Source organism: Pongo pygmaeus, chromosome 7, assembly GCF_028885625.2.
Source record: "Pongo pygmaeus isolate AG05252 chromosome 7, NHGRI_mPonPyg2-v2.0_pri, whole genome shotgun sequence".
In the NCBI taxonomy this organism is placed as follows: domain Eukaryota; kingdom Metazoa; phylum Chordata; class Mammalia; order Primates; family Hominidae; genus Pongo; species Pongo pygmaeus.
This window is the reverse complement of record NC_072380.2, coordinates 142,043,121-142,068,859: the sequence shown is the minus strand read 5'-3', so window position 1 is coordinate 142,068,859 and position 25,739 is coordinate 142,043,121. Positions and strand designations below refer to the sequence as shown.

The 25,739-nt window shown below is 37.4% G+C and overlaps 1 long non-coding RNA gene across 1 annotated transcript; it reads left to right on the top strand.

The window, feature by feature from the left end:
• Window positions 1-24,830, top strand: LOC129042428 (uncharacterized). The gene is made up of 3 exons (XR_008504130.2): window positions 1-64; window positions 17,918-18,066; window positions 23,896-24,830. It is a non-coding gene; the product is annotated as an uncharacterized LOC129042428 (long non-coding RNA).
• The last annotated feature ends 909 nt before the right edge of the window (window positions 24,831-25,739 follow it).

Below are 25,739 nucleotides of genomic sequence, written 5' to 3'. Positions count from 1 at the left end.
TGTTGGCTGAGGCTCTCTCTTGCCGGCTCCCGCTCTTGAAACAGACCCAAGTGCAATGTTCAATGTGAGTGTTTGGCTTGGCTTAAATTTGGCCAAATCATCTGTACTTTGTTTCATTTGAAAGCCTTACTTTTTTTCTTGCTCTCTCTTTTTCTCTCTCAACTAGTTCATTCCAGATGTTTTTGATTTGTCTTTTTGTGGTCTACTCCACCCAGTTCCTAAATCAGTAAATCATTTTCATGCTTCTTCCAAAATCTAAGGAAAGAAAATGCTCAATTAGAGAGAAACTGATTATAGGTCTCATAGAGCTTATACTTGGGGATGGCTGCTCTCCTCAGGAAGTACCTTTGAAAGGTAGGAGAAAATGTCTTCCAACTGAGGATCTTAGATTTGGCTTCACCATCCTTCCAACTTTTTAGCATTTGGAATAGGAGAGTAGGCAAAATATTGATATGCTAATATAATGCACGTCCAAGCTCATCCTCTACTTTAAGTCTTGATATATAATTGCTATTCTTGTTTGAAGTCGTTCAATTACTGAAGTGCAAATAGAAGTTCCCATTCTATGAACTCATATGTGGCAGCGATAGAATGTACTAACATATAATATTAATGGCCTTTCTCTCTTTACTGTCACCTTTTACCCTTCTCAGCATTTTGATTGTGATGATGTGGGTAAGGGCAAAGTGTTTGCTTTATTGTCATTATGCAGGGTGAAGAACTTGTCGTTGGTGGAAATCACAGACCTGATAGGCTAGTGAAGGAATTCAGAGAGAAAACTCAGTAGACTCCCTCAATTTGGGAAGAGAGTTTTGGATATATTGAGAGCAAAGATGAGAGATTGAAGGTAGCTGATTGTATAATAAGTTAGAAAAAAAATAGAGAAGAAAATTTTAAGACATTTTGCCATTACAAATGCAATTTCTTTCTGGTGCCTTTTCAGGTGATTTTATTTAAGATGTACATGTCTTTCCAAGAATTTTTTTGGAGAGGACATGTTTTGTCTTTTGGATTTGATATTCATATGAGACATATCGTTCAGTTTGCACCTATAAAATGTTGCAATACTTAATTTATTTCATTCTGCTGTATCATTATCTGACACCAGGACCCAGCAGAAGGCAAATGGCTTTTAGAGCTATACAGATGCTCTAGTTTTTTCGTGAGAAGAAGAGTTCTAGTTACTCATGGACTATTGCATTTAATTAGGTTAATTACTCAACTTTTCTGAATCATTTCTTAAAGGTGATTATATTAATATCCAACTTTCAGGACCATCTTAAACATTAAATGAGCTCATTTAAAGTACCTGTCACTGGTAAAATTTGTAACTGGTGTGTTGAACAATCATGAATCATAAAATGGCATCAAAACACAGCTTCATTTTGATCTTCAACTTTAACTTTGTTATTTAGTTACTCAGTTATTGAGGCCACTGGTTGAAAATGTCGGAAGATTGCATCAATTTTTGGACATCCTTCTTAGATAATAGATAATAGATGATAGAAAATTATCCAATCACTCTGTATATCAAAATCAGATGAGTCAGAAATGTCCAGTAAATGTCAAATTCAACATGGTAATCTAGAAATTAATATTTTAGTTTTCATTCAAAGATTAAACATCTTCCCCTAACGCATTTATTAAGTTGGGCAACCTAAGTAGGCCAGTCTATGTTTGGGAGGATGGGGTATGATTAGTCCCCTCTTTCCACTCACCTTCCTTCCCTTCTTTACTGCATGTTCACCTATTTTCTTAAGCTTGAATTGACAGCCTGTCCTGGGGTGAATGCAGGAAGAGAATTTGGATAGATGTGAGAATTCTCATTTGGCCAGTTGTGAAATGCTTCTTATTTGAGCCTGGCCAATGAGTTCAGCTAACTCTTTCTCTAATGAATATTTCTGTGGCATCTTTAGAGCCTCCTCAACTGAATTTCTTTTAGCAGGATGTCATGGATATGGGAAGTATCTTGACTTTTGGTCAGTGTAATCCTGATCCACAGTAAACTCATATTTCTGGCAGACTACTCAATATATGCTCAATGGATGTCTTTGCCCTATGACAGAAGCCCCATTTGGCAGATCTGTATTTAAATGACTGATCTTTCCAGTGAAATTCAATATGAGAAGACTGCAATGCACACTGAGGGAGGTGCAGTGATTTTCCAGACCCCTATTCCCATCCTGTGATGGCAGGCCATTTCACCTTGTGCCATACCTGAATATTCTCCAGGCATATGTTACTCATCAGACCACAGCATTTCCCCAAATTCTCTCCAGAATGCACAAAACATTCTCTTCAGCCGGAGAAACTCTCTTTAATCTTACGGTAAAATAAGGGGGGAGTAGGGGAGAGAGAGATGGCATCAGAGCACAGCTTTTTAAAAACAAACATTCTCCAGAAAAACATTCTTTCTAATCTCTATTCTTTCATCACCCTTTTAACATCTCTGTGGGTTTTAGATCCATATGACTCTCAGACTTACTTTGAAACTTCTGCAGGTGACATAGCACCCCGCCTTGGAACTTTTTATCTACTTCATCTTGCTGCTTTAATAAAACCTTCCAAGTTTACATCCTGTTATACACTCAAATGTCACAATTTTTCCATTTTAATGTTACCAAATGAAACATAAGTTTTTTGAAAACTGTAGCAATTATAATGCCTTTGGCACACTCTGTGATGTACCTAATATGGCAATACTCACAGAGATGTATAAGAAAATAGTTTTAATTAAATTGAACTCCTCAGGTTTGTCTTAATTAACACATACATAGAACTGTGGTATAGTTGAGTGTTCTATAAATATATGCTGAATTAAAGAAAATGAGTTATCATGAACTCTGATTTTGCCATTTGGCTTTGTAACATGAGGTGAAGCAATACTTCAAAAGATAGTTTCTTATTTATCAAATTGAAATTTTGTTGCTATCACCCATGAGCCCCTGTTATTAATAGCTATAAAAGCCTCAGAATTTTGTCATTCTACACATGGATTTTTCTCATTATAATAGTTTCACACGTGTGCCTCATATGGTCAAGTAGACAGCAAGGGGAATGTGGGTAGGGACTATGAATCACCTGTGTGTTTGTAGGTGTAGACGTAGTCAATAAAGTTTTTCACCTCATCTTCTATAAAGAGCCCAACTGTCCTAGATGAGAGAGGCTAATACGGATCAAAGGCAATGCCAAGGATGCTACTATTGGGTAACCTTTCTAATTGGTGGATGATTAAGAACTGATTAAAGGATATAATGTCACTATAGTGTTGTCTTTTGGAGTCTCCTCCTTGGTTTCTCTTCTGAACATTATGAAATTTGTGAATTTTGTACATAGATATATAGGCAAAGTAATTTCTGTAGGATTCAGTAATCTACAAGTCCTATGCAGAAGAGCCATCTGTGAAAGCTCAAAGGAGGGAGTGGTCGCTTTACCTCTGTGGGGTTAGGAGTTTTCACAGAAGAGAGGAAGTTGGATGAGTCTTAGAGAATGATTAAGCATTTATGAGATAGAAAAGGAAGAAAGAAAGCTGACGTTAGGTAGAGGAAAGAGGAAGCATTGATTATCTCTTCCTTTCTATGGGATTGGCAATAACTGAGAAAACTATGAAGAATTAGGGATCCAAATATCAGCTTTAGCAATATATACTAACAATAAAAATACACTTACCTATGATACATTATTTCTCTTCTGAGACACACAACCTAGAGAAGCTGTCATATATGTGGACATGGAAATACGTCACAAAATATTCATTGCAGTATTATCTGTAATAGTGAAAAATGAGAAACCATTTAAATATTTATCATCATATATATGCAGCATATAAGTCTGTGGGAGTACTACAATAAGGTGAATGAACTAGCAATACATCTATCAATATGAATAAATCCTCACAACATAATGTTAAATACAATAAAGAAACTTTTTATAAGAATGTTAATACGATGCTCTTCACGTTTACAGTTTATAAATATGCAAAAAACCTAGATGTTGTTAAACAATACTTTCATGTTAGTATGAAAACGTTCAGTAAAATGATAAACACAAAGTTTAGTGGTGGTTCTCTCTGGGATAGGAAATGTGTGAGAGAAGAATGGGAACAAAAATGTATATATAAATAATATCAATTGTATTGCTAGTGTTAGCTCTTAAGCCTAGTGACAGGGGTATTTTTCTTTGCGGTATTCTTTAGAATTATCTGAACATGTTGGATGCCTGAAATATATGTGCCATATACATGTACACAAAAAGTCTTTTTAAAAAATAAGCCTTATTGCTGACAAATGTACATTGGGACATACGACTTAGGCTCAAGACCAAATGGGCTCTCAGTGCTTCCTTCTAAACAAACTTTGCCCCCCATCACGGAGCAGAAAATCTCTACACTACTGACCTTGTCACAGTGCAGCAGGAACAGAGAAGAAAGCATGATCCATGGTCCAGGTAATGAGTCACAGAGGTTGACTAACTTGTTCCCCTCATCCATTAATCAGACAAATCTTTCCTCAGCAGAGGCATGAGTGAGAGGTTCTATTAGTCTGTTTCCATGCTGCTATGAAGAAATACCCAAGGCTGGGTAATTTATAAAGGAAAGAAGTTTAATTGACTTGCAGGTCTGCAGGGCTAGAAGCCTCAGGAAACTTACAATCGTGGCAGAAGGGGAAACAAACATGCCCTTCTTCATAGGGTGGCAGGAGAGAGAATGCCGAGCAGAGGGGAAACGCCCCTTCTAAAACCATCAGATCTTGTGAGAACTCACTCACTATTACAATAACAGCAAGGAGGAAACCACCCCCATGATTCGATTACCTCCCACCAAGTCACTCCCATGACAAGTGGGGATTATGGGAACTACAATTCAAGATGGAATTTGGGTGGGGACACAGCCAAACCATATCTGAGGTGGAGGAATGGTCAAAGCTTGTCTTCATTATTTCTGAGAAAGCAGAAGTTTCTATTATGAGCCCAATCCCTTCCTTTTCCTCTTTAATGGCCTGAGCCCTCAATTACTACTTACATTATTTATTAGAAAATAAGTTTTATTGCTATAAAATGTGTCCAAGTTATCTATAGCTATTCTACTATATAAACTAGTGCTGTAGTTAATGTAATTAGATTTCTAAAGAGTTTCATGATTCTTTATTTGGAAAGATAAAGGAAACAAACACCTCTTGAGTGCCCATCATGGTTAGCCTTTTGTAACCTTGGGAACTGTGATGCCCTGCTCTGACTGTTTCTCTGAAGAAGCATCCCAAATTGCAAACAGCTTATGAAACAAGAGAACCTGATTAGACAACCTCAGGTATGTTCGAGTAACTAGTGTTCCACAAATTACTTGAGAAAGACTGATGGAGAACCAAGAAAAGCCTGGCGAGCTTAGCAATTTTTTAATTCATTCAGACATTGCTGTCATAGGCTTTCGATACAACATATTTTCCCCAAATTCTAATACCTGTAGATCACCTTGGGAGGCTCTGCATAAAAAAAACATGGCCATGATTGCTGATGAGTGGAGTCTTGAGAGGGAAAAGGGGTATTACTGATTTCCAGAATCTAGTTCTACTAGGTTTCAAGGTCAGGAGCAGAGCCAGTTAGGAATTAGGAATAAGCTGTTGGTTGAAATTAGAGGGGAATTACCATAGTAGTTACCACCGTGAACCTTGAATAGGTACCTAAGAGCACTACATGGCATTGAAGTTGGGCATCATGCCCATTCTGTCATCACCAAAGTTCTGTAAAAGAGGAACAAATTGGAACCGTGTGATAAATAATATGACAGTCATGTGAATTATATAAAGCATTAGTTTTAGTTCTATTTGATTTGTTACAGAGTAGATAGTAAATTTTTCATCGAGAGAATAAAACAGAAAGATACCATGTCCTTTACGGAGGAAAACCTACCATGACTAATCTAAGCAATCTATAAGTCCATTCCTAGATATTTCAGTCTGGAAGCAACACTAAGAAAGCCAACAGTCAGACTGGAAGTGCCATATCACAGAAGCTGGAGGTTAGACAATGAGGACTCCAATCAGGGTTCCCAACCAAACAGTTCTATAATGTTGGGGGAGAAGTTGCTTAAGGTCTCTAAGTAAAATTTTACAATGTTACTGATCTTAAAGGTGTTCAATTAGATAATGCATGTAAATAAGTAAGAATATAATGGGTCATTCGAAAGTGGACTTCACTTTTTCCCTTAAAGGTCGCTGCTTGACTTCAAAGCTGAGGATTTGAAGTTGAATCAAATTTCCCATCACCTAGCACCATCTGAGAATTCTAGTCACACACATTCAGAGAGACCTTTCTCATGGTGTTTCTGCAATTCTGTTGCCAGTCTTGACTAGGAGGCAGGGGGAAATCATTACAATATTTTGGAAATGCTTATTCAGTTTTACTTTTTGTCTAGTGGTGGGTGGATTTAAGTTATTTATCTGAACACATCTGCCCTGAATTTGCATATATAATGAAAATGATTGTTTGTTAAAATGTTTTGTTTTGTGTGTGTGTTTAAATTTTTATTTTGAAATATTTTGTTGTGGCTGAAATACATGCTTTCCTAAGAGGAATTCCATTATGAAAAAAAAAAAAAATGTGGATAACCCATAGGGTATGGCTGCTCAGAGAAAGAACACAAGACTAGAAATGTTCATAATTCCAGCAATTCCCAGCTGTGGTGAGGAAGGAGTCAATTATCATTTAAACAAAATGTTTATTGAGGTGTAGGTACATACACAAGTCTTAAACATACAAATTAATAGATTTTATGTATGGAATATTCTCTTTCTTTTTGAACTTTAGATTCAGAGGTTATACGTGCATGTTGTTATATAGGTATATATATATGTTGAGGATTGGGTTTCTAGTTAACTTGTAACCAAATACTAAACATAGTACCCAATACGCAGTTTTTCAGCCCTCATCTCCTTCCCACTCTCTCCCCTTTTGGAGTCCTCAGGGTCTCTTATTTCCATTATTATGTCCATGTGTACTTATTGTTTGGCTTCTACTTAGTGAAAACATGAGGTATTTGATTTTCTGTTTCTGAGCTGTTTCACTTAGGTTAATGGCATCCAGCTCCATCTGCATTGCTATGAAGAACATGATTTCACTCATTTTATGGCCGCATAGTATTCCATGGTGTATATATACCACAGTTTTTAAAATCCAATCAACCATTGATGGACACTTAGGTTGATTCCATGATTTTGCTATTGTGAATAGTGCTGCAGTAAACTCACAGTGCAGGTATCTTTCTGATAAAATAATTTATTTTCCTTTGAGTATATACCCAGTACTGGGATTGCTGGGTCAAATTGTAGTTGTAGTTTTAGTTCTTTGAGAAATCTCCATACCGTTTTCTACAGTGGCTGAACTAATTTACATTCCCACAAACAGTCTATAAGAATTCCATTTTCTCCATATCCTTGCCAACATCTGTTATTTTTTGACTTTTTAGGAATACCCATTCTGACTTGTGTGAGATGGTATCACATTGTGGTTTTAATTTAGATTTCTCTGATGATTGGTGATGTTGTACATTTTTTCATATGTTTGTTGGCCACTTGAATGTTTTCTTTTTAGAAGTGTTTGTTCATGTCCTTTGCTCACTTTTTAATGGGGTTATTTGGTTTATTTAATGGGGTTATTTGCTTGTTGATTTATTTATTTATAATAGATTCTGGATATTAGTCCTCTGTCAGATGCATAGTTTGCAAGTATTTCCTCCCATTCTGTAGGCTGTCTGTTTAACCTGTTGATTATTCCTTTCGCTGTGTGGAAGGTTTTTAGTTCAATTAAGTCCCATTTACCTATTTTTGTTTTTGTTGTGATTGCTTTTGAGGACCTGGACATAAATTCTTTCCCTAGGCAAATGTCCATAAATGTTTTTCCTAGGTTTTCTTCTTGGAATTTTATAAGTTTACACTTACATTTATGTCATTAATCAATCTTGAGGACTTTTTTTAATAATGTGAGAGATAGGGGTCCAGTTTTATTCTTCTGCATATAGTTTGCCAGTTTTTCCAGCACCATTTATTGATTAAAATATCTTTTTCCCTATTGTTTATTTTTGTTGACTTTGTTAAAGATCAAATAATTGCAGATTTGTGGCTTTATTTCTGGATTCTCTTTTCTGTACCATTGATCTCTTTCTGTCTGTTTTTATACTAGTTCCATGCTGTTTTGGTTACTAAAACCTTGTAGCATAGTTTGAAGTCAGGTAATGTAATGCCTCTGACTTTGTTCTTTATTCTCGGGATTGCTTTGGCTATTTAGGCTTTTTTTTTGGTTGAGTCCTATATAAATTTTAGGTTTTTTTTTTCCTAATTCTGTGAAAAATGACATTGGTAATTAGATAGGAATTGCATTGAATCTATTGATTACTTTGGGAAAAGAATTATTTTAATGATATTTATTCTTTCTATCCATGAGTGTGGGATGTTTTTTCATTTGGTTCATCTATGATTTCTTTCATCAGTGTTTTGTAATTCTCCTTGCAGAGGTCTTTAACCTCCTTGATTAAATGTATTCCTAGATATTTGATGGCTTTTTTTGTGGCTATTGTAAATGAGATTGAGTTCCTGATTTGGTTCTCAGCTTGAGCATTGTGGGTGTATAGAAGTGTTACTGATTTTTGTGCATTCATTTTGTATCCTGAAACTACCGAAGTCATTTATCAGGTCTAGGAATCCTTTGGAGGAATCTCTAGAGTTTTCTAGATATATAGTCATGTCATCAGTGAGTAAGACAATTTTACTTCTTTACCAATTTGGATGACTTCTGTTTCTTTCGCTTGACTGATTGCTCTGGCTAGAACTTCCAGTACTATGTTGAATAGGAGTGGTGAGAGTGGGCATCCTTGCCTTGTTCCAGCTATTAGGGGGAATGCTGTCAACTTTTCCCCATTCAGTATGATGTTGGCTGTGGGTTTGTCATAAATAGCTCTTATTATTTTGAGGTATGTTCCCTCAATGCCTAGTTCATTGAGGGTTTTTATCATGAAGGGATTTTGTAATATTTTCAATACCCAAGAGGGGGCCTTCATTTCACTTCCTATGTCTATACCTGTTCCAACTTCCCTAAAATCAGGTAAGCAATATTCTGACTACTATCACCACAATTTAGTTCTTGACTTTTATGTAATTTAATTATACAAAAATAGTGTGTCCTCTCTTGTAGGTATCTTCTTTCACTCATTCATTGCTTTGCCTGTGAAACCCAATGGTAATATTGTTTGTAGTAAATGTTCTGTTTTCTTGTTGCATAGTATTCCATTTTATGCATTTGCTGCAACTCATTTATCCATTCTACTATAGATAGACATTTGGATTGTTCTAGTTTTTAGTTACGATAAATAAAATGTTTTGAAATTCTTATACTTTGAGTGGGGTTCAAAGTGAAAGAAGGCTCTGCATCAGGTCTAGGCTGCTGTGCAAACTCCTCTGCCACCTGGGCCATATGAGCTAGAAGATACGATTCTTAAAGTGTCAGTGCTATATAGGGATGCTGTTTGCAGTCTTTGGCATACCCTTATAGTTGGATTGCAGCACAAGTCCTTGGGATTACAGAACAGATCCCTGCCATCCTTCACAGATGATTACTCTCCTTTTGAGAAACAGGTTTTTTGGCCTGCTACTGGTGTTGTAACAGTCTTTAAAAGACATTTCAATTTCTATCAAACTGCCTACTTTAAGATGGTGGGGAACAAGGTAAGACTAGTGAATCCTATTAGCGTGGTCCTATTGCCAAACATCTTTGCCCATGAAGTGAGTTCCTTGATCAGAAGTAGTGCTGTGTGTAATAACGAAGGTGGGTAAGGCATTCCATGGATGATAGTTTTGGCAGAGCATTATGTGTAAGGAAAGCAAATCTCTATTCATAGTAAATGTCTATTCCAGTAAGAACAAAATATTGCCCCTTTTATGATGGAAGCACTCCAATGAAATTAACCTACCCCAAGGAAATGTGCCATATTAGGGATCCTGTGTTAGTCTCTGTTGCTGGAAGATTGAGCACTCAGCATAGCTCAGCACTTGGCCATAGCGAGATTGACCTTACTGAGTAGAAGTCCATGTTGCTGAGACCGTGCTTATCCTCCACTTCTGTCACCATGACCAGTTTGTCATGAGCCCATTAGGCAATGACAAAGTGGCTGGGGAAAGAAGCTCACTGGTATCCACAGAACAAGTCATCCTGTTCATTTGATTATTAACATCTTTCTCTGCCTAGGTCACTGTTTGGTGAGCATTCATATGGGACATAAACATCTTCATTTTCTTGCAATTCAGAGAGGTCCATCTACATACCTCTTCCCCTGACCTCCTTGTCACCATCTTACTTCCAGGTCTGTGACTGCAACTGGAATTTACACCACTGGCTTTCCTGATTCTTAGGGCTTTGGACTTGGACTGAAGCTACAGCATTTACTCTCCTGGGTCTCCAACTTGCCAACTGCAGATTTTGTGGCTTCTCAGCCTCCATACTGTATGAGCCAATGCCTTATAGTAAATCATGTACACACATACATGCATATTACATACATATGTACATACATTTATACACTTACAGATAAAATATTATATTGGTTGTTTCTCTAAAGAACTTAGAACAATACAAATTTTGGTAGGCAAATACGCTCATTTACCTATGCTGAGGAATGGAATTGCAGGATCGTAGCATAGACATGTGTTTAATTTTAGAAGTAGACAGTTTCAAAAGGTTTTTCAAAGTGACAGCTTTCATTTAAGGGGAAAAAGTGATTTTGTCTTCTTTGGGGAGGGAGAAAAAGAGAGCAAGAGATGCTATTGGACCATATCTTTATAAGTTTCACATGAAACAATGCGATTATGTTTTTCAGATGTTCTCTGTGTTAGGTAGAAGAGGTGGAGAGAATTTTTGTTTTTAGGGAAAATAACCCAAGGGAGGATACTGAGTGAGACCCTTTCTTCCTTTTGATTCTTCTCCTTGTTTGCTGCCTTTTGGTACAGACACAGATCACAGCCTACAGATGGACGAATAAAATAGAGATGTCAAGTGAAATCACAGAGCTAAACTTTAAATAACCCTGATGTTTTAATACTCAATCAAACTACAGAAAGATCTGGGGTTACTTTTTCTTAGATCTGCTGTGGGAAAAGAAAGAAAGGAACAAGATTAGTAACAGAGATTAGTGAAGAAACTACATAATTATACCTGTGTCTCTTTCTTTCAAAGCTTAGAATGTACCATGTTAAATACAGTGTCTAGTAAAAATCAATGTTTACTTTGGAAGAAAAATTGTTTCTTGAGGATTCAACTTCCAAAACTATACCACAAAAGAGATAACAAACTTAGGAATCTACTTTATGGTTGCCTTATAAAAGGAAAAACAACTTCGGTTAACCTCTCTTTAGGAAACAGGTTATCTATTACCAAGATACTACAAATCACTATCTTGTTAATTATTCACATATGTTCTTGTTCAGACCTTGATGAGTACGTGTTCTGAATATTTACAGGTAGCAATCCATCCCTCTCAGTCACCACAAATTTCTCTTAGGATCAGCAATACGAGTACATTGTCAGCTGCAGGCTTTAGAAGGCATCTAACTATTATATAGGGCTTTGGGGGTATTTTAAAATTATTTGGTTCTATGCCCAAGCTAAATGGGGATCTGGCAACTACCTGCCTTGTGATCAATGCAAACATATACAACAGATAATTCAGGTTCTCACAGGAAGAGCTACATAAACATTTTGTAACGTGAACTCAGGCATGTCACTCTCCCTCGTTGGCTCTCAGCCTTTTTATCTGGCAGAAATGGAGGTTGGAGGAGATAATCTCTAAAGGCATCTGCCAGCTCTAATGCTCGATGACTTTATAATTTTCATCTGGAAATGTGGTTATTTTACCAGTAGATCTCAGAGACCTGAATTGTCAATATTTATCAAAGAAAGCTAATCAGTTCAACTAGACAAATAGTGTGTGACCACTAGTGGGCTGACACTGTTCAAAAAAAATCGAGAAAAAGCCGTGGAATAAATTGATGAATAAATAAATGCATGCATCAACAGAGAAGGCACTACAAAACCAGAATGACAAATTTGTCTGAAAAATAATTACTATAGTTAGTTGAATGAAATACTAAAACTGAGTGCCAGTAGATGTCTGAGTAACTTTCCTGAAGTCTCAGATGCCCTCTGATTACAGTGCTCAGCGTGGTATAGAGAGAAAGAACATGGGGTCAGAAGATCTGATGTCACTTCTTGACCTTGCCACCTATCAGCACTGTGACATTGGGAAAATCACATTACCTCTTTGAATCTGACTCATTAGCTCTCAAAGACTTAGTTGAACTTGATAGTTTAACTATCAAGGAGATAATTTCTCAGTGATCCAAGAATTGATGATATTGTGAAGATAAGGTTATTTTACAAACTGAAAATAACTATTCAAGTTTTTACTCTGTATAATTAATAAACAATGTGATTTGAAAACAGAAGGGAATTAATGCAAGAATTAGGACCGGCAGATATCAAGGAGTCTTGGCAAAAATGGCATTTGGCAAAATAACTATGTTTTTAGTCCTTTCCATTTTCTGGTATGAATCAAGCATAAATTAAGGAATTCAATATAAATTGAGCATTTATTTTATGCCAGGGCCTTTCTACATTTTAAAGATGCAAAAATACCCATATGTGATTCTTTTAAAAAATTATTTTCATTTTTATTTTTTGTGGGTACATGGTAGGTTTTATTTATGGAGCACATGAGATGTTTTGATACAGGCATGCAATATGAAATAAACACATCATGGGCTGGGCACGGTGGCTCACGCCTGTAATCCCAGCACTTTGGGAGGCCGAGATGGGTGGATCACGAGGTCAGGAGATAAAGACCATCCTGGCTAACACAGTGAAACCCTGCCTCTACTAAAAATACAAAACATTAGCTGGGTGTGGAGGCGGGCGCCTGTAGTCCCAGCTACTCAGGAAGCTGAGGCAGGAGAATGGCATGAACCCGGGAAGTGGGGCTTGCAGTGAGGCCACTGCACTCCAGCCTGGGCGACAGAGTGAGACTCCATCTCAAAAAACAAAAACAAAAACACAAAAAATAAGCACATCATGGAGAATGGGATGTCCATCTCCTCAAGCATTTATCCAATTGCACTCTTTCAGTTATTTTAAAATGTACAATTAAGTTATTACTAACTTGTAGTTCTTGATCTTATAAAGATCACAATCTTGTGGGATTCCTACATATTTGCTGAAAACTCTCTCTGTTTCAGGCAACTGTTAGGTTCCAACAATATAGTGGGGAACATGGAAGGCACTGACCTTGTCTTGAAGAGTTTACATTCAGGCATAAAAGATAGACCTTCAGACAATCAATTTCAAGACAGTGCCATAACTGCTATGATAAAGGACTTGTGAGTTGTTAAGGGAAGCCATTTGAGGGGTACTTAGACTAATGCAGAGAAAAGGGGAGAGTATTTAGAAGTGGTGTAAATCAGTGCTCCTCAAAGCTGAGATGCATGAGAATCACCTGCGGATCTTGCTACAATGCAAATTCTGAACCAATAGGACTGGTACGGAACCTGGGACTCGGCATTTCTAACAAGCTACCAGGTGATGTTGATGCTTCTGACCAGTGACGTGCAATGAGCCTTGTGGATATAGGAAACACAATAAGTTTAAAAATAAATCATTCATTTGACATCTCTGACATGACTTTGTCTGGTTGATCTTTCTTTCTAGAGAAAACAAACAAAATAAAAGACCAACTTTTTAGCTTCCTTCCAATGATTCTCAAAGTTCTAAAGAGGTAGGCTCTCTAGGGAGGTATATCTAAACTGTCAAAGATTTTTTAAAAAACTGAGCCCACTCCAAGCCCTTGGTGCTCCCTTTTCCTGATAATCGCCACTACAGTAAGCCCCTTTAAATAAGAGATTGTTGAAACTGCGTATCCCAAAGACATGACGAGATTGAAAACCACTACTACTATTTATAACCTGGCACAGATTTAGAGTTTGATAATCTCCATGAAATCTGTTGATAGTTTTTTTTCTTTAATTCTTCTCACTTTAAAATATCATTATGGAAATAATGTTAAGAGTCCCTCTTTTCTTTCTTCTCAGGGTGTAGGGATGGGTGGGCAAGTTGACTGTCAGGTTGAAGGATACACAGTGATGTGAATTACACTGAACCCGGATAATTATCATAGGGTGGACAATGTACTGGGTATACCTGTAGACAAAGTCTGGGTGCCCAACTCTCTCTTTGTGTGGCTTTAAACAAATTAGTTAATTTCTCTGAGTCTTGATGCCTCACCTTAAAAAACGGTAAATAGCATATGGCTCAGAGAGTAGGCATTAGGATCCAGTGAGATGATGTGGGTAAAACAGTTGGCAGGTAATAGGTTTTCCATCAATGTTAGTGTCCTTTCTCTTCCTCACTCTATTTGGAGTAAGAGAAGTTTGGATTTAGTGTTCTCCTTCCACAATTTTTTAAGAAAGTCTTCACCTCTATCAAATAGAAGGTCTGGAAAACATCTGCTGCTTTTCCTTTCTCTTGACACCAAAAATGTGGTTGTGTGAAAGTCAAGGCAATGAGAAAGGCCACCTAAGTCTTCACAATTCAGTGCTTATGATTCAAATGGAAGGGTCTTTGTTTTTTCTGTGAGTTAGGACTCATTATTGAGTTCTGCCCTTTATCTATAGAGATATCTATTCATGAAGTTAGCTCACTATGACTGAAGAAAATCCAACGATTGGGAGATTCAAGAGATCATTAGATGTTTAATTAAATTTTTTCCCTATTACAGTTACGCTACAATAAAATGGGTTATCACAGGAGCTGGTGGATTTTCTAACACTGAAGCGTAAACAGATATTGAATATGGATTGTTTAATTAACTAATTCATGCTTCAAAAACCTATTGGATACCTTCTAAGTGTCAGACACTGTGTTCAGCATTAGGGAAAAGGGTTGGGATTACACACATGATGACTGATATGACCAGATTGAGAACTTGGATCTCCTTCAAAAAATATTCTTTATTTTAAAAAATGTTTATTTAGCAGGGTGATAGAAACTTTCTATAGATAAAGCTTCTATGTGTAATATATAGGACTCATTACATGTTCTATAAAATATTTTACTTATTAGAAATTGTTTTAAAATTATAATTTTCTAAATTAGCCTACCTTATTGTGGTCATATTGAAGAGTTTAAATGTTAGATATGCTAACAAAGACACAAATTATAGTCAATAGAACTAAGTCATGCACTATTTGGTCTGGGGATGTAGCTGATTTTGCTGATGCCAAATAGTGCTCAGTTGGTCACCCCATATTAATGGTGAAGCCAAGACTGCATGCTATAATTTATACATGCCTGCAGCAAAAAAGTCTAACAGACAGAGAGTAAGGCTGGTGAGGAATGTTTTAACCTTTCACTTGTGTATGCCATCTCCTTGCAAAGCAGTAGGGCCAGTTTCCATTTTCTAGCTGTGTAAGATTAGTGTGAATACATATAATCCAATGAGTGCCATATTTCCAGTTTGCTCTAGGTTTTACTATACTTTATAGATTACACATCGCAAGAGGCTGCCTGACTAACCTCTTAATATTTCTTGTTCCGAAGTAGCCTAATGATTCATAAAAACAGGTGTGAAAACAAATAACCACAAGCTATTGTGATAAATGTGATTATTTTTGTTTGGCATCTAGTCAAGGAGAAACAAGGTCAGGCCACAGAGTGGTCAAGCGGTCACCAGGACTCTATGGGAGCTGAGCTAGATTTGAAAGGACTTCTAACAATAAACAGAAAATATCTAGGCATTTCAGGTACAAGACAGGCTGTTGGTTTATGTTATTGTTGCTTTCTTTTCAACAAGATCATTTTGGCTATGATTTTATAGACTGTCTGTATAGAGGGAAAGCTAGTGATGAAATTCTAAAAAGGAAGTCATTTACTGTTTTCTCCAGAGAATCTATTGATTTTTTTTTTTTTTTAAAGGGGAGCCATATTCTGCCATGTGAGATGTAAGAGCTCTTTCCTCCAGAGTGTTGTTAAAGTTCAGAACAGGATTCACTTGGAATCTTTTGTCTAACAATATCTGTAATTAGATGATGTGGAAATGCTTCCCCTATTTTCACTTGCCTAGTTCATTTGGCCTGTGACGAGTATAAAGGACCCATTATACCCTAAATACCTAAAAGAAGGAGAATGAGGTTTTGGGGACATAATGTCTTTGTGGTTACTCCCCAAGGATTTCTTTTTAAATCAGTAAAGAGAATATTTACTAAGTGTTTGTAGTGAGCCTTTAATTATGCCCAGTATTATAGGAGTTCCTCTCTCGCCCCAGACTCATTCTACCTCATCCAGTCCTATCTCGGTGAATGGTACCTGTTTCTACACAGCTGCCTAAGACAGAAATTCAGGATCCACCCTGCACTGATCCTTCTTTCTTACCTACTGTGTTCAGTAAAGTAAGTACTGTTGATCGGACAGCTATACTATCTGTCCTTTACTGATAAATGCTGAATTACCCTCGTGTAGGTACCTTAATCACTTTGATTACTAAAATTACTTTTTTAATTATAAAAATTTCAAAAATACATAAAATTATAGTGTAACATAAAAACATTGCTATACTCCCTGCCCTATTATTAACAAAACTTAACATCTTTTATACATACTTCAAACTTTGTTAAAAATAAAACACAGGCCGGGCGCGGTGGCTCACAACTGTAATCCCAGCAGTTTGGGAGGCCGAGGCAGGTGGATCAGGAGGTCAGGAGATTGAAACCATCCTGGCTAACACGACGAAACCCTGTCTCTACTAAAAATACAAAAAATTAGCCAGGTGTGGTGGCAGGCGCCTGTAGTCCCAGCTACTTGTGAGGCTGAGGTGGGAGAATGGCCTGAACTCGGGAGGCAGAGCTTGCAGTGAGCTGAGATGGCGCCACTACACTCCAGCCGGGGCGACAGAGCGAGACTCCCTCCGTTTCAAAATAAATAAATAAATGAATACGTACATACATAAATAAATACACAAATAAATAAAATACAACATAAACATAGTTGAAATTCCATTTAGTATTTATCTGTTTCCTTTACCCTCTTCCTTCCTTCATCAGAGACAGAGATTGCGCCACTGCACTCCAGCCTGGGTGACAGAGGGAGGCTGCATCTCAAAAAAAATAAAAATGAAAAATAAAATAAAATAAAACAAACATAGTTGAAATCCCATTTAGTATTTATCTGTTTCCTTTACCCTCTTCCTTCCTTCATTAGACACAAGAAGCCATGCAGTTGTTGTACATTCTTCTATTTTATGTTTTTAAAAATATTTATTACACATGCATGTATTTATAAATAGCATTTGATATTCTGTGTATTAAAATATATCAATATGGTATTAAACTGTATACATTATCTTATCGTTACAACTTTTTCTTTTATGTTTCAATCTTAATGAAATTCTTTATTTGTCATCATTATGGCTCATTCTAGCTTCCTCCCCTTGCTTATATGTAAACTCCTGGTCCAATAGCAAGAAACCTGACTCTTACCTTTGAGGTCTATTTACTTAATTGTTCAATTTCAGTATACAGACCGTCCCTGACTTACAATGCTTCAACTTATGATTTTTCAACTTTATCATGGTGAAAAAGCAATGAATTCAGTAGAAACTATACTTCAAATTTTGAATTTTGATCTTCTCTTGGGCTAGCAGTAGGTGTATTAAATGTATCTTCAACTTATGGTGTTTTCAGCTTACACTGGGTTTATCCAGGAGTAACCCCACTGTAAGTCTAGGAGCATCCACAATGTTTCATAATAACAGAATTGTTAACCTGCATCCCTGTGGGAAACAACTTTATCAGCTAGAGCACGGTACTTAAGTACAATTTATTTTGCCTTTCTACAGCATCTACTTGTTTCCAAAGTTATTTGGGTCAGCATTTTCCTCCACCCACCACTTAAAACTGATTTGTTTCATACATTTGAAATGTATGAAAAGCCAAAAATCCAGGACCCACCCTGGCCTGCTCCCTTTTTCTTACCTACTGTGTTAAGGTAAGCACTGTTGATTGGCCAGCTATGATACCTATCCACTTTTACTGATAAATGGTTACATTTGTAATGATTACATTTGTAATGTATGAAACAGAATCTTTTGTCACAGCTGCATTCTATTGGAGTGTCTTGAACCTGTAAATAATTTTTAAAATTTGCAATGCATAAAGGTTTACTCTTTGTGCCATAAGGTTCTATGGATTTTGCCAAATACATGGTATCATGTATCCACCATTACTGTATCATAAAAAATAGTTTTACTACCCTACAAAATCCTCCATGCTTTACCTATTCAGGCCTCCCCTGGAAACAACTGCGCTTTTTATTGTTTCTATAGTTTTACTTTTTCCAGAAATCCGTACATTTCAACCATGCAGAATGTAGCCTTTTTAGATTGCCTTTTGTTTGTAACTTAGCAATTTGTATTTAAGATTTGTCCACATCTTTTTTTGTGGTTAAATAGCTAATTTGGTTTTACCCCTGAATAATGTTTCATTATATAAATCTACTGCAGTTTGTTTAACCATTCATCTATCGAAAGACCTCTTTGCTGCTTTTAGTTCTTGGATATTATAAATAAGACTGTCATAACATTTATATGTATATTTTTCTGTGGACATAAGTTTTTGAACCAGTTGGGTAAATACCTAGGAGTGTGATTGCTGGCTCATATGGTAAAGCTAACCTTTCACATTGCTGGTGACAGTATACATTGCTACAAGCTTTCTATAAAGTACTTGCGCATTATTTCTCAAAAGCCTTCACATTCTAATACCATTTGACCCACTATTTCTATTTCTAGGAATGCATCCAAAGGAAATAATCACAAATGAGAATAAATATTTATGAACAAATATGTGCATTATTTATGAGAGCAGGAAACTGGAAACCACCTAAAAATCCAGTACTATGAAAATGAATGTGTAAATTATTATATATGCTCATGTGAAGAAACAGAATGTAATTATTAACAATTATATTTGTAATGTTTATTAATGATAATAAAAATACTTATAACATTAAATGAGGAAGGTAGGTTATAAAATTATATTATCTCCGTTATGTATAGAAAAATGCTTAGCACAAGTCTGAAAGAAAACATGTCTAAAATATTAATGACAGTTTCTTCTGGGTATAAAGAAGAGGTGATTTTCTTCCCTGTTTTGCTGAAGATGTCTGTAATTTCTGATTCTTACTCTAAATGTTAAAGTATTTGATAATCCAGAAGGGGTTTTAAAGTCATTTTAGTAGGGTATTTTGGAAGTAGAGACAGTTTAACACCCAAATCCAAATACTACCTACCCCGTAAAGTCTCCCAAAGTCCTCTTAATTAAAAAATAACTCCCTACTTGATTAATTTTACGCATGTATTAATTTATCCATTTAGCAATCTATATGTCATATGCTATGCCTCTGATAGGCACATACTCTATGCCCTAAGGGAGTCCTGGATTTATAGGACAGAAAAGCACATAATTTTTTTTCATTACGAGATTTGTGCAGCTTTATTATGAATAGCCAAAAACTGGAAACAACCCCATTGTTTATAAGTGGATAAATGGATAACAAACGATGATACATTCATACAATGAGATATTACTCAAAAATAAAAAAGAACAACTAATATACACAAAAACATGGATGACTCTCAAAAACGTTATGCTGAACAATGGAAGTTACAGGATAATGAAATAATTCTTCAAAGGAAAGCACATAATTAACAGAGTGATTTAAAAAAGATGCACCACATCTAATGAATGTATTTATACAGTGGCTTGGGACAACAGAGGAAGGAATGATGACTTTGTTTTCCTGAGGAGTTAGAAATATTGAGTTGACTTATAAGAGCTTTCGATGGTAGTCACCTGTTAAAGAGTCAGACATGGGAAGGTAGGGATTTGTAATCACAGGTAATAGCGGGTGCAAAGTTCCCAGTGGCTTCTGGGTGGATGGGAGATTAACTACAACTGAGGAGAAATTAGTTTAATTAGATGAGGGTAGATGATTTATGGACTTGCCTGCCAGGTCATGGTGGTTGGGTTTTATAGTTTTATATTGTGTTAGGGAGCCATCGAAGGTTTGATTTAGTAGGGAATTGATACGCCCACTTTCTTATTATTTAAGGTCTGTTTTCCCACAGCACAATCCAGTGTTTGGGATGCATTTTTTTTTCTTTTTTTTTTTTGAGACAAAGTCTCACTCTGTCACCCAGGCTGGAGTGTAATGGTGCGATCTCAGCTTACTGCAACCTCCATCTCCTGGGTTCAAGCGATTCTCCTGCATCAGCCTCCTGAGTAGCTAGGACCACAGGTGCATGCCACCATGCCAGGCTAATTTTTGAATTTTTAGTAGAGACGGGGTTTCACTATGTTGGCCAGGCTGGTCTTGAACTTGTGACTTCAAATGATCTGCCCACCTTGGCCTCCCAAAGTGCTGGGTTTATAGACGTGAGCCACGGCGCCTGGCCTTGGCATGCAATTTTAAACAGGCTTGGTGCTCAACAAATGGTGGTGGTAGAAGAGAATTCTGACTTTGGTCAAGTGTAAGTTGTGTCTGAGATGGACAGAAAAGATCTCTTGCAGGTGTTTGAAAATTGAAAACTAAAACCCAGATATAATTTAGAGCAGGAGTTCTCAATAGCTTTTCATGACTGATCCCATAAAGAGCCTTTTTAGACGCTTTTTACCCCATAATCACCGCACCCCCGCAGAATTTGAACACTGCAGATATGCTTTTTATTTATCTAACTTTATGTTTATCTGTGCTTCCTACCAAAGAAGATACAATTTTTTTTATCTCTTTCCCTCAAGATCAATTTTTGTCCACTTAGTGGTGATAGGATCCCCACTAAAAAGCACATGGGTTGAAACCTTTTTAAAAATTAATTATGGTAAAATACATATAATGTAGAATTTACCATGTTAACATTTTAAGGGTACATCTCAGTATTGTTAAGCATATTCACATTGTTGTACAGCCAGTCTCCAAAAGTCTTTTCTTCTTGCAAACCGTAACTCTATACCCATTATTCAGCAACTCTCCCTTCCCTCCTGCCCCAGTGCCTGGCAACCACCCTTCTATTTTCTATCTCTGTGAATTTAACTACTCTTGGTACCTCAAATAAGTGAAATCATATTATATATATGTTTTGTGGCTAGTTTTTATTTTATTTTATTTTTTATTTTTTTTTGAGACAGAGTTTCACTCTTGTTGCCCAGGCTGGAGTGCAACGGCACAATCTTGGCTCATCACAACCTCCGCTTCCCGGGTTCAAGTGATTCTCCTGCCTCAGCCTCCCGAGTAGCTGGGATTACAGGCATGTGCCACCACGCCTGGCTAGTTTCGTATTTTTAGTAGAGACGGGGTTTCTACATGTTGGTCAGGCTGGTCTGGAACTCCCGACCTCAGGTGATCCACCTGCCTCGGCCTCCCAAAGTGCTGGGATTACAGGCATGAGCCACCACTCCCGGTCATGGCTAGTTTTTTTTACTTAGTATAATATTGTAACTTATGTCAGGATTTCCTTCCTTTTTAGGGTTAAATAATATTCCATTATATGTATAGAACCACATTTGTTTATTCATTCGTATGTTAATGAACACTTGATTTACTTCCTTTTTTTTGGATATTGTAAACAATGCTGCTGTGAACATAAATAGGTAAATATCTCTTTAAGACCCTGCTTTCAATTATTTAGGGTTTATACCCAGAAGTGGAATTGCTGTACTATATGGTAATTCTGTTTTCAACATTTAGAGGAACTTCCATACTGTTCTCCATAGGGAAGTGATTGCACTATTTTACATGTCCATGAACAGTATGCAAGGGTTGCAATTTCTCTCCATCCTTGCTGACGTTTGTTATCTTCTTTCTTTCTCTGTCTCCTTCCCTCCCTCCCTTTCTTCTCCTTCTTCCTCCTTTCTTCCTTTCTCTTTCTTTTAATAGCATTCATTCTAATGCATGTAAGGTGGTATCTTATTGTTGTTTTGATTTGCATTTCCCCAGTAATTAGTGATGTTGAACATCTTTTCAAGTGCTTGTTGACTATATATCTTTTTTGGAGAAAGATTTATTTAAATCCCTTGCTCATTTTTTAATTGGGTTATTTGTTTTTGTTGTTGTTGAGTTTTAGAAGGTCTTTATATATTCTGGACAATAACTTCTTATCACATACAGAATTTGCAAATGTTTTTTCCTATTCTGTAGGTTGCTTTTTCACTCTGTTGTCTGAATCCTCTTGAAACAGGAAAAGTTCCCTTATCCCCCTCGCAAGGCATGTGATGAGAGTATGGCTCGCTTCTTCAGTGCCCCACTGCTCATACCCCTAAGTGAGCATGCAGACGGGTAGGTCGTTGCTCCAACACCACGGCAGTGTCTAGGGTTGAGTGTTTACAACTCCCAAAGCCCCAGTGGGCATGTGTTACAGTGTACTCTTTCAGTTTAGCCATCCATAGGCAGCTTGTGTTAATCAGCTCAATTAGATGTTAATCAGCTCAAAGGACAGAGGGCTTTCTGTATCCCGGGGTTCTTGCCTTAGTGTAACAGAAAAATCGTATCACACATGGGCTTGGAGAATGATTGCGAGGTTCTACTGAATGGTGGAAGTAGCCTTCAGCAGATGGATGGGGAGCCAAAAGGGGAATGGAGTGGGAAGATGGTCTTCCCCTCGAGTCATGCCACTCAGTGGCTGGGCTCTCCTCAACCACCCTAGGCCAAATTTCCCTTGGCATCCGCATCGTTTCAATGTCAATGGCCTGACTGCTGGTGTGTTCCTTTCAACGTCCATCTACTTGTGTGTCTGTGCATGCTATGGTCTTGAGGTTTTTATAGGCACAGAATGGGGGGTGTGGCGGGCCAGGGTGGTCTTGGAACATGCAACATTTGGGTATGAAAACAGGAGTGACTGTCTTCACCTAGGTCCATTGGCACAGGCCCGAGGGTGGAGCCCTCGCTAGGGACACCACCTGTCTCTACTCAGCACTTCCCCTCTCCCTTACTCCCATATCACGTTGATGGAATTAGAGCTTTTTAAAATTCACTGGATGTTTAGTTTTTCCAGGGTCTTTGACATTCTTTCCCTATTTCTTCTTCACCTGGGAACTAGGAGGTTGAAACTTGAATGGTGGTATTATAGGCCTAGGCAGACATTGAGATCTAACCTGTACCTGAGATTTGGATTGTGGGGTCTTAGGAATGTGCTTGATGAAGGATCTTATGGATTTCTGCATCATTCATGGAAAGGTGGATCATGCAAGTCATTCAACCCAAGCACAACATGATAGGAAGGGTAAATCAAACCACCAAACAGAGACAAGAAAGGAAAAGTGGCATGAGAAGATGAGACACAGAAGAGACTGAAAGCAGACAGTCTCTTCTGAATATTCTTGTCTTCACTTCATTCATTAAGGCCATTGGCTATTAACTGTTAGCATGAGGTTGTCTCCACCTTGTCTATATAACCAAGTTTTCAACCTATCTGTCTCACTGGTGTTTTCTAGATGGGCATCCAGACAATTTATCTGAGGTTTTCTTTTTACCTAGCAATTTGGTGAGGACCAACACTGTGGTCTTTAGCAGGTACAGCTCCAAAGCCAGGAGCTTAATACCTCTCAGAAAGTGAGTAGGTCTTGAATTCACTCTCAATTTATGTATCAACCCATCACCTGTGAGAAGATTAGACTTATTGCAATAGGAGAGAAAAAAAATCTTCTCTGTTATTCCTATGGGAGAGAGGTAATCCATTTAAAAATCTTTCTGATGCCATGACCATAAGATTAATGCTTATGTAATCCAGCTTGTTATCTGTCTGCTATGTCTCCTTGTGTCTAGGATAAGTCAATTGAGCTTCACTTCTCTAATTGAAATCACTGTGCTGATGGAGTCTGTCTGTGGAAATGAAAGGTGGCTGCCATAATCTGTTGGGAGTTGAATTAATCCTCTGGGAGTGAGGCTGACCTAATTACTCAGAAATACTGGGCTTGCTTTCATTCTGTGGAATACAGCCATGGGAAAGAGGCCAGCATGCCATTTTCCTAATCTTTTCTTGAATTGTCTAAAACTCACCTAACATGAAACTGAGAAGACTTTTCATTTGGAAGTGGTATTTCTTATGCTTTTCACCTTTTTGCTTGGAAGTATTCTTACACTAAAGAAAGGAGAAACAGAAAAGGTGAAGAAGCCAAGAGGCTGGAGTTTCCTTTTGAATGGATATTCATCCATGAAGCTGTTGATTCTGTTTTTCTGTTCCTCCAGGTGTCTACACTTTTACCTCTGCTTGCCCAATACAACCACCACCAGTCACCTCACAGAATAACTCACTCCTTAAGAATCTGCTCAGGAATCAGCCTTCCCTGATCACAAACACTGTTTAGAAGTCCCTCCACAGTGTCCTCCATACCCCTGTGCTACCTCACTGCCTCATAGTTTAATGCTGTTTGTGTGCATGCCTATCTTCATCCATGGATCCAGAACAACCTGTAAAAATGGCTGTACTTATCACCTTCAGTATTCAATGACTAAACTCTAATTTTAACATATCTGGCAGAATGAATCACTTGGGGATTTCTGCCAACACTACCAATATATTACTCCTAATTTGTAATTATTACTTAGCATGGATTATGGTACCGGCTGTTGGAGAGCCAGTGTGGCAGACCCTAAGTGGAATAAAATATCAGTAGCAGTCTAGAAGCATATATTTATTGGAATAGATCATTCATTAATTTGTTCATTAATTTGTTCATTAAATAAACATTTATTAAGCACTCATGGTTTAGGATGCATTTTGTCCATTTACTCATTCATTTGTTCATCTGACACATTGTTTATTGAAGGGCTATTAAGTGTTAACATTGTGTGTTTATTGATGAATGTAACAGGCATGTTTCTCCTATGGGAATCTTTTAGGATAGTGGAGATAACAGACAATACAAATGTAAACATACAAATGTAAGTTATGTAAAATTATGAGTTGTGATAAGTGCTTTGGAGGAAACCAAAAATGTGTAATAATAAAGAATAAAAATGAAAAGATAGGGGGCAGATGGGGTATCTTGGGACCTTCCTCTCAATTTTGCTGTGAATCTAAAACTGCTCAAAAAAATAAAGTCTCGGCGGGGCACGGTGGCTCACGCCTGTAATCCCAGCACTTTGGGAGGCCGAGGCGGGCGGATCACAAGGTCAGGAGATCGAGACCATCCTGGCTAACAAGGTGAAACCTTGTCCCTACTAAAAATACAAAAAAAATAGCCGGGTGTGGTGGCGGGTGCCTAAAAATTAGCCAGGCGTGGTGGTGGGTGCCTGTAGTTCCAACTACTCGGGAAGCTGAGGCAGGAGAATAGCGTGAACCTGGGAGGCGGAGTGCGCTGAGATCACGCCACTGCACTCCAGCCTGGGTGACAGAGTGAGACTGCATCTCAAAAATAAATAAATAAATAAATAAATAAATAAAGTCTTCAAAAAATAAAATAAAATAAAATAAAATAAAATAAAGAAAGGGTGGTCAGCGAAGTCCTCTCAGAAGAAGAGACAATTAAGCAAGCATTCTTCCAGATGGTAATTTCCTGAAGAACCAAGAGACTACTGGGGAATGTGCATATAGGTGTACAGTGTGATGCCTCCTGTTAAGAACAGTTACAGAGAATAGAATGTGGGTCAAGAACAAAGAAGGGATT